At 39.9% G+C, this 9840-nt stretch overlaps 1 protein-coding gene across 3 annotated transcripts in view; it reads right to left on the bottom strand.

Moving 5' to 3' along the window:
• The window catches only part of ANO4 (anoctamin 4), a 324230-nt gene extending 314724 nt beyond the window's left edge, over positions 1–9506 (bottom strand). For 2 of the 3 annotated variants that reach the window (XM_017516529.2, XM_037734202.1), the window contains exon 1: positions 9045–9506. The gene's annotated coding sequence lies outside the window, so the exon portion shown is untranslated. The remainder of the gene's footprint in view (positions 1–9044) is intronic. The other variant, XM_017516537.2, reaches the window with a different exon arrangement.
• Positions 9507–9840: the final 334 nt, after the last annotated feature.

The raw sequence follows: 9840 nt of genomic DNA, 5'->3' as shown, positions 1-9840 counted from the left end.
CCTAAATGTCCATCAGTGATAGACTGGCTAAAGGAAATGTGATACATACACACACACACACACACACACACACACACACACACACCATGGAATGCTATGCAGTCATAAAAAGGGACAAGATCATGTCCTTTGCAGGGACATGAATGGAGCTGGAAGGCATTATCCTCAGCAAACTAACATAGGAACAGAAAACCAAACACCACATGTTCTCACTTATAGGTGGGAGCTGAATGGTGAGAACACCTGGACACACTGTGGGGAACAACACACACTGGGGCCTGTTGCAGAGAGGTAGGGGAGGACCAGAAAGAATAGCTAATGAATGCTGGACTTAATACCCAGGTGGTGGGTTGATCTGTGCAGAAAACCACCCTGGCACATGTTTACATATGTAACAAACCTGCACATCCTGCATATGTATCACAGAACTTAAAAGCTGAAGAAAAAAAAAGCTCTGCTAAGGGGGAGAATTCATATATACATATGAGAACTTCTCTAAACCACTAACACCAGAGAGATAAATGCTAATAACAGGTTAACAATTGTTAATGCAATCATCTTGCAGGCAATGTGCTAAGGGCTCTCCGTGGACTATTTCATTTATCACTCATAACAACTCTGAGGTAGGGGTTATTAATCTTATTTTTATAATTGAGGACAATGATACACAAGGAGACCAGCTAACCTGCCCAAGGTCCAAAGGTGAGTAAGTGGCAGAGTCAGGATGGGTACAGTGTCTGCCCCAGACCCCAGGCACTCCACCACTAAGAGACATTTTAGAAGCAAGGTACAAAGTATTGACTGAAGGCTTGCTTGCAGTAGAATGGAACACTGATGTTGAATTAAAGGTCCCACAAAATATAGGATGGGAATGTTTGGAAATCCCTAAATATTGCTTTTTATTTCAAGGCACCATTTCCACTAACCAGCTTGCTCAGATGTTCTACATTGAGCAGAACTTGTTTTCGTAAATGTTGTTTATTCACTGACATATATCTCACTGGTTTTATCCTCCCTACTTCCCTTCCTCCCAAAGAGAAACGCCTTGCTCAATCTTTGCACATTCACTTTCTCATTCATTCCCATCTCCTTCTCTGAATGAGCTGTGTTCATGGGTGATGCCCACCATTTCTCTGCTCCTGGAGTTGGAGTTCCCTCCATACACTCCAAGCTCCCATCCTCTCAGGACACCCCCAAACTGCTCCTGAGACTCAAGTGAGGAATAGATCCATTTCCAACCCATGTTCCTCTAAATTCTGACAATTTTACTCTTGAGAAAAATACTAATGAGCTTTGATTTCCATAGTACTTTTCCTTAAATCAATTCAAGAACTAAATGCTTCATTATAACTTTTGTTCACAATAATCCAATTATTTCAAAAGTTGCTTTTATCTAGAAAAAAAAACCTTTGAGACAGTAGTTTATTATAGAATAATCAGAAAGTAAATATAAAAATAGGGAGCTAAAAACAATGAGTGGAGAGGAGAAAATAAACATAATGCATAAGTTAAATAACTTTAAAGAGAGCCAAATGTAAAGATAATAGCAGCCAAAGCATTCTTCATTTTTTCCTTCCATCTTATCACCATCTGATATACTTCATATTTGCTAACATGTTTGTCTGTATCCTCCTCCCACTCTGACTAGAATGTTAGCTCCATGAAGGCAGGAAGTTGACTGTTTTGTCCACTGTTGTTTTTTGCCCCTGAAACATAGAAAGTGTTCAATAAGTACTCGTGGAGTGAGCAAATGAATGAATGAATATAGCTTCTTTTCTACCACATCATCTCTCACTCCACAAGCAAAATTTATTTGCTTTCATGCTCTGTTCAAGATATCTAGAGATTTTCCTCAAAATTTTTCAATAATTTCAAGGTAGAGAGTCATCTAGTCAGATCTAATTATGAGATGCAGAAAATCTACCAACCTACCATTCCCTAAGAATATGTTCACTCATTCTTTCAGGGAAAAAAAAGAGGGACGAGGAAAGCAAAAATCATATTTTGAGGATGAATTGAATCTATTACAGACAGAATTTTCCAAGCCACTTTTTCACCTACATGAAACAAGCTTACACATGCATATCTCACTGGTTCATAAAATAACTGTATTCCTTATAAATAGCACAAAGTTAATTGCCAAGGGAAAAAAAAATCACTAAATTTTTGCAGTAGAAATACAGCACCAAATACCCATGGGGCTTTCCATACACTGAACAGTTTGTTAACAGGCACCTCAGTGATCTCAATTCTAAACTCCCTTCAGGTCTAAACTGATTGATTTAAGTTAGACTTCCTGGCTTCATTTCCTTGTGATGACTTTCAGTGTCAAAGTATATCCTCAAGGGCAAAAGGGATGGGTGAGGAAAAAAACATGTTATGCAGTTATGTACTATGCAACTGCTCTCCTTCCCTGCGGAATACAGACTTTTGATTTAATTAAACCTGAGGAGAGATTCCAAACAAATTTCCATTTGGCATTTTTCAGACCCTATTAACTATCCTCCAACTTTCAAAAATGATAAACAGCATTTAGAGTGTCTGATACCATTCCCATCTCCCCACCGAAAGGTTCCTCATCTTTCCTTGCATTCTCTACCTTCCCCCGTCCCCACCTCCAGCTCCTGTTTCATCGAAGCCATCTGACTGCTGACACATCCATCATAACTTTAAGTTTCTGTTCAAGCCAGTCCCTCTATCTAGAATGTCCTTTCTACCTCCTGCCTTATCTGCATGTATACAGCCTACTACAATCTGTTTATAGCAGTCTGCCTCATTACCAGTTATTTACACATGGGACAAATTCTCACTAGTTTGTGGCTTTCTGGAGGACAGGAATTGTGCTTGTTTTAAATCTTTCATTCCTTGGTACCCAATCCAATGCTTTGCTTATATAAGACACTTAATAAATTTTTATTGTTTACTTTACTGAAACTCATTTGAAAGCAGAAACATTTCCTAGGGTTTTGAATAGAATTTCTAACGGACTACATCAGGATGTCTGCCAATCTCTTTATCCTTCTCAGCATAATTCACAGTCACATTGGTTTGAAAAATTAAATTATCTACATAGAGCACTAGCTGCCAATGACAGCACCATAGGTTGTAGATGGTGATTCCCATCTGTTTGTTCAAGGATTATTCAGTATCTGCTCTACAGCAGCCACTAAACCAAGACTTGAGGTACAGAACATATAGTCCCTGCCCTAAAGAAACAAATCATCTGTTTGAGAGAGAAAGAGAGAGAGAAGTAGACAAACAGTCTGTAAGGTTCTGAGAGACACAGAACAACAGAAATGGTATACTAGCTCAGCTTTGGGCAAAAGAAGTCATTAAGGATGGCAAGTGTCAAAACACTTCCAAGGGAGATGACATCTGAATTTGCTTTGAAAGTTTAGTCTGAAGAGAGAAGAAGAAATAGCATGTGCAAAGGCACTGAACCAAGTGAGAGCACTGTAAATTTCTGAGCATTGCAAATGGTTTTGGTACTCCTTGAACATTCCATGGAACTTCAGAATTAAACACAGAACAAGGAAACAAGGGCTGTCCATTTTCATGGGCCTGATATGCAAGGCCAAGGAGTATTTCCTTTAATCTGTGAATCGTTCCATGGGCACTGTGCTATCCAGGCTGTCAACTTAAGATTCTAGGGAACAGGTAAGTTTAAACAAAGAACCGAATTATCATTTCATGAATCACAACAATAGTGCAAATAAGCTTAGCTAATTTGTCTCTTCTGTTCAGCCCGGTCACAAAATCAGAAGCTAAAAATAATGTCTTGGAAAATTAGAAGATATATGTCTCAATGACAGCAAAGGTGCCCTTCTATGAAAAGAATCTCTCAATGGAATAACCACAGGGAAAAAATAAACTGCCCAAGCAAACCATTTTTCAACCAGCTTCTTTGAGAAATTTGTGAATCAGTAAATAAAACACTGGCTGAGAATGAAAAACAACCAACTCCTTGAGGCATAAGTGACTCTGAACTCCTCAAGAGGAGCAGTCATGTCTAGCTGTCTTACCACTAGATCTCTTGGTATTAGGGTGGCATTACAGTGGACACAACAGGTGTTCAGTATGTAACAGGTAAATGAGTGAATGGATGAAGGAATTATTTCACAAACATAACCACCTCTACACAGAAATCAATGATCATTTAAATACTTCAAGCAAAGGGGAAAAACTATGCATAGTTTTTGTAAAATTCTGTAAATGTTTACAGGAAAAATGGAATTTCGACATAAAAAATGCATTTCCACACAAGCATCAACAAATTACCATAAACATTTGCTTGATATGACTCACTCTGACTGGTACAGCCACGTAATCTGCATGAAATGAACCCAGAAATAATGGACACCAGTGAGACAGATACCACAAAGCAGTTTTGTGAACAATGAATGGCACAGTAAGTGTCCGCTATGTATTGTGGAAGGGGCCCCACACTGGGAACGGAGCAGCATTCTGAGTAAACCAATGCACCTTGGGCTAAAGTCATCCTGACCAGGTGCTATGTGGGTCTCCAGCCTTGGGGAAGTCACATCACCTCCTTAACTTCTATGGAATGAGAGGATAAGTAAGTTGCTCCTTAAGGTCCCTTTTGATAATCACAAGAGACTTTCCAAAATGTGTCACGATAAGCAGATAGTCATTATATACATATTCGCCCTGTTCCTGAAGGGTACCATTATCACACTTTTCTGAGTAACTCTGATGCTTATGCCACTGTCATAGTTCTGGGGGCTCTGCAGGTCAAAGGAAGGTACAGCCTACTCCTTCCAGGAATGTCTAATATGGGTCATTTGTCTTAGAAATGATCATCCATCTAGTAGCAAATAGAAGTGAAATAACACTTCACAATGTTTTAATGGCTGGGTTACAGTCCTCCGAGATTATCTGGACCAAACCTCATGCAGCAGATACGGAATTTGAGTCACACAGCCAGTTAGTGGTGGGAGCTGACCTGGAATCCAGGGGACCTGGAGATATCTCTCTGTGACTGGCTGTGGTCTCTGATGGTCTCCAGACACTCATTCCCTCTCTGACACTCACAGGAGGTCCCCAGTGGGGGACCAACAGGAAAGATGTAAGTAAGTGAATTCCTACTGAATTACATGATGTCTGCTTTCTATAAGAACGGCTTCTGGCTCACACACACCAAAAGGTCAGTCAACAGATGTCTAATTAAGGGTTAAAGATTTCTATTAGAGAAAAAGCTCACAAAGCCTGTCATTATGTGTTTTTAACAATTTCTTCACTCTTCAGACTTAAGAGCAAACAGCCTGACTGGAGAATTAAATGCTAAACATAGGGAAGAATGTTCCCCTTTCGTCTTGCATTATTTTGGGGCTGTGATTTGGTTCTCCTCCAAAATTCTGCCATCTCCCTCTCCACCTAAGAAGTATAACTTGCAACATAAACATTTATGACAGTCTGGATAGATTATTATGCTACTGAGGACATGGTTTTTTCCCTGCAAAACTGGTCTAGTAACGACAGTCCTAAATGAATTCAGTAGGGAGGCACAGATCAAAAATACCGTATTCGACACAGCGCATGAAGGATTTCTCCTATTTTACACAATCTGTCTGAGTTGCCAATTGAATTGCAAGTTCCTTTCAAAGTAGATCACCAGAGCAGGTGTGAGAAGTAGTTCTGAATCTCTGCCGAAGAACGGTCTTCCCTCTAAGAAGCTTCATGTGGGAGTTGCACACAACTCTTTTTACGCTGTAAAAGGGGCTCAAAGAGATGGTAAGAAGGATTATACCCTTTTTGGCTTAATAATATTGGGAAAAGAAACAGAAAAATTCAGCCAACATCCTAATGATATGGTTCATTTATCTACCAAAGAAAGGCTGTATCACATAATCAAATGATTTTACTTTATAACACCATAAACTCCCACTCTTAACACAAAGAACTTTTAGAAAGTAAATATATTAAGATTTGAGGGCAGTCCAACCTAGACAGATCCAGAATGTCATTCATTAAAATGCAAAATGCATTCTATTTCTGGTCCTGGTAATCAACTATGGAAAACAGTTTCGATGACAAGAATGCCTGCAGAAGTATGAGGTTATATTTATATTAACAGAAACAATTTCTTCCCTCAGTTACAGGAATATAGTTTGAACATTTGGAGTTTGTTACTAAAAGTTGTAATTAACTCTTCATTAATTGTCATACACTTTTCACTGTTTGAGTTTGTGTACATGTAGGCATGTTCACATACATAAAATGGCAAAAGTGAAGAAGAAGAGAAAGCAGAAGGCAAGAGGAATTAAAAATGGAGACTTGGTTCATAACTTAAACTGCAGGTTTCAAATTAAACCACCACCAAAAGAAATAGTGAAAGCACAGTTTTGATGATAGCTATAATTAAAGAATGTTAAAAAGAAAAAGAATAACTGCATCTACACCAATTTAGGTGTCTCCAGACCCATTTTAAATAACTTCAACTTGCTAAGTCTGCAAGCAAAATCACTTGCAAGGCACAGCAGCAAAGTAAACACACACAAAATGTTGCAGTGACTTCATCACACCAAGAGGCTACAGGCTCCACTCAGCACAGCTTTTATCAATTTTTCCTGCGGTAGTTTTCTATGCTGCTTTCAGAGACCCTGCAAAGGAATTAACATGACACCATGCTGTGAGACAAGGAAATGCTGAAGAATGCACTCTCCCAATTCAAAGAAATTCTCAAAGGCATTATCTGGAAGTGGGGTCTAGGCAGTGGGGAAATCCTTACCAAAAAAAAAAAAAAAAAAATCCAGTTAAAGCAATATCTGAGGAATTTTCTTTCTGTTCTCTAAATTAGTATGCTACAACTATTTTTTAAAAAGTATATACAATTGACATAAGTACTAACAACAGTACATTTGTGTACATGCTTGTATATATGTGTATTATATATACGCACATATATACACGCACACATATAAACATATACAGTTCTGACTGCATAGGAAAGCAATCTGTTTAGCAAAATAAAGAAAACCTAAATAATGTTTTCTCTCAAGTCTAAAGTTGCTACTAATAAAATGAAATATGTTCTAAATGCTTCTGAAATTGACTGCAGTGAGAAATACTGAATCCATTTCCATGACACCCAAGCTGATTCTAACTCTTTCCATCTTAATGAGTATCTACAGTTGAGTTGCCAGGCACCATATAAAATCCTTTCAATTAGAAAAAGAAAAAAAAAGATTAAGCAAAGTAAGAGTGCACCATTAAGGATGAAAGTAAACAGCTAAACATTAAAGAATCATAGAGGAAGCAGAGAGGTCTGACAGTCAAATTACAATACAGTATTGCTGTGAACCACAATTGAGTATAGGGAAGAGTGGTTATTAGAACAGCTAAGCCAAACAATGCTGATAATATTTTTTAAATGGTTTTGGATTTTTTTTTTCTGCTGCTAACCTTATGCTGATTTTCCTCTTGAAAAGGGCTAACATGTAAACATCTACAAATTCTTGCTTTTCATTTAAATGTATGCTTTTATACATGCAAGGAACCATTCACTAAAATAAAAAAATAAAAAATAAAAAAAAACGGAAAAACAACAAGCACATATACTTTGGACCCAGAGAAGAGGGTAAAGGCATATGCCTGATGTCATCACCACTATTTTCAGAAAAATCCACATGAAGAGTGGACATAAAAGTAGTGAAAATGAGCAAGACAGCTAGGGAACTTTACATTCCAAACTCCCAATCAGCAGGAGGAGGGACCAGAAATTCTACCCCATATTCCCCCACACCCCGCCTCATATATCACAAACAAAACATTGTATTAATTCAGTACTATAAGAATCAGAGACACAGTACCTTATGAATCAGAAACTAAATTACATTTGGTAAGAACCTTCTCTAGAGTGAAATGGACCAGAGTTGGAAAACCTACACAAATAAGATAATTTATCTCCAGTCCAAGACTTGAAAATAACTAAACAGAATTACAACTGTGAAGCTATTCTTTGGAATGATGCTTTGATCAAAATAGTTCAACACACCTGCTAACAAAAAAAAAAAAAAAAATCACTGTTAAGAGAGACTCCTGCAATGCACAGAAGTGAAACTACTAAAATGTTTCCTTTGGGCATCAAAAAGCTGCCAGTAATAGACTAGAAGTTGTGGTGCTCTTTGCAGCAAACCTCAGGAGACCAGGTGAAAAATTAAGAGCACTATTGTAAGAGTAATGCCCTGGAATAAACAATCTGCCACATGCATAGTCTTTGTCAGAAACCTGCTTATATTCTCTTAGAAAAGTCTAACCATTCTAATAATCTCAAAGTATTTTATCACCTAGTAGGAGGACAAAACTATATTGTCAACTCAGAAATGTTCCTGTCCTCACTGCCCTACGGCTCTCAGAAGAGCCTGCAAAATATGGTTTGCAGAACTGGGTACACTGAGACTCGCAAGGGAAAGAAGCAATGAGGTCATGCAGTCAGTCTACTCCGTCTGCCAGCGCAGGATTCCTCCTGCTGAGAATGTTCCTGCCCAAGTTGTAAACCCCACAAGATACAGGGTCATCCTGGACCCACACAGGCAGGTGCAGAAAGTGCAGCTGCCCGCAGCAGACTAGACATAACTCACACGTGTGTGCTCATCTTCACCCAGAAAGATGGAAGAGTTTTCTATACGGGCAGGTCACCCCCAGCCCTTCCGATTCTGAGTGAGTGCCCCCGGCACACTGAGGATTCATCCTGCCCAAATTTGTCAGTCATTGTCCACAGATTCCCTGCACACTGCTGCAGTTTACCATCGTGAACACATTTCCCCGGCTGCTGCTTCAAGGACAAAGACAGAGCACTTATATATGTATCACAGCAGAAGAGCTCACGTTTATGGAAAAAGATAAAAAGACAAACACTCCAGGCAAATGACCCCTGGCATTTTAGAAGCTGGATCATCCCACACAAGATCCATGAAAGCAGAAAAAATGCAGAAGGAAGGTCACTAAGCTTAGCTGGGAAGAGGGGGAACGAACGGTTCAGTTCACTGCAGCAGCAGAGCAGCTCATTCAATGTAAGCACTTACCATAAAAATAGAAAGAGTCAACAGAAGGAGAAGGGATCCTTCCTCAGTGCCTTGGTGTCTTCAGCAGAAAGAAATCCACTGTGAACCGCCAGGCTCCAGTCGGGAGGAGGCCAGCAAAGTGATGACAGGCAATAAAACCACCACACAAGTCCTTTTCAGCCTCCCCTCGGGCCGTATGCAGTTGTTTGTGCTGTAAAAACCCTGAGAAGTCTGGAACAGGACTCTCCCGAGAGCGAGCCGGAGTTAAAGCAGCCTGGTGGATTTCACCACCGTTTCAGAGTCTCAGAGCATCATGCCCAGGACTGGTCCTCCCGCTCCCCAGGTGCAGGGGAGGCATGGCCGGGGGAGGGTGGGCACTCGGCTGGGCTAGGGAAGACGAGAAGAGGTATGGAAAGGAGTCTCTTTAGAGTGGAAGGAACTGCCGGAGAGAACATCGGTATTCCATATCAGTTATTGCCAGCGACCAATCAGCCCAGCCAGGGGGCCGTGTCAGTGTGACAAGAGAGCAGCAGATGACATCCAGTTCTGAGAGTGGCAGGACAACCCCCTGCCTGGAAGAGAAATTTGGGAGGATTGGCATCTTACCCTCTCCGCAGATGCTGTTAACATTTGCTTGTATTTAACAAAGATATAAAGCCTGATAGTTACACTAGCCATGCAGGAAGTTTTTGAGGCATCCCACAGCATCTCAGCAAGAAGCCAGACTTGAAGCCCCCTAAATGATATCCGAAGGCATGTCACAGTCCAGATAGCCCTACTGATGTGCCTCCAAGAGGTCATCATGATTACAGTAATG

This window comes from Cebus imitator, unplaced genomic scaffold (genome assembly GCF_001604975.1).
Source record: "Cebus imitator isolate Cc_AM_T3 unplaced genomic scaffold, Cebus_imitator-1.0 Scaffold18, whole genome shotgun sequence".
NCBI lineage: Eukaryota > Metazoa > Chordata > Mammalia > Primates > Cebidae > Cebus > Cebus imitator.
Note: the sequence above shows the minus strand (reverse complement) of the source record. Positions and strands in the feature narration are given on the sequence as shown.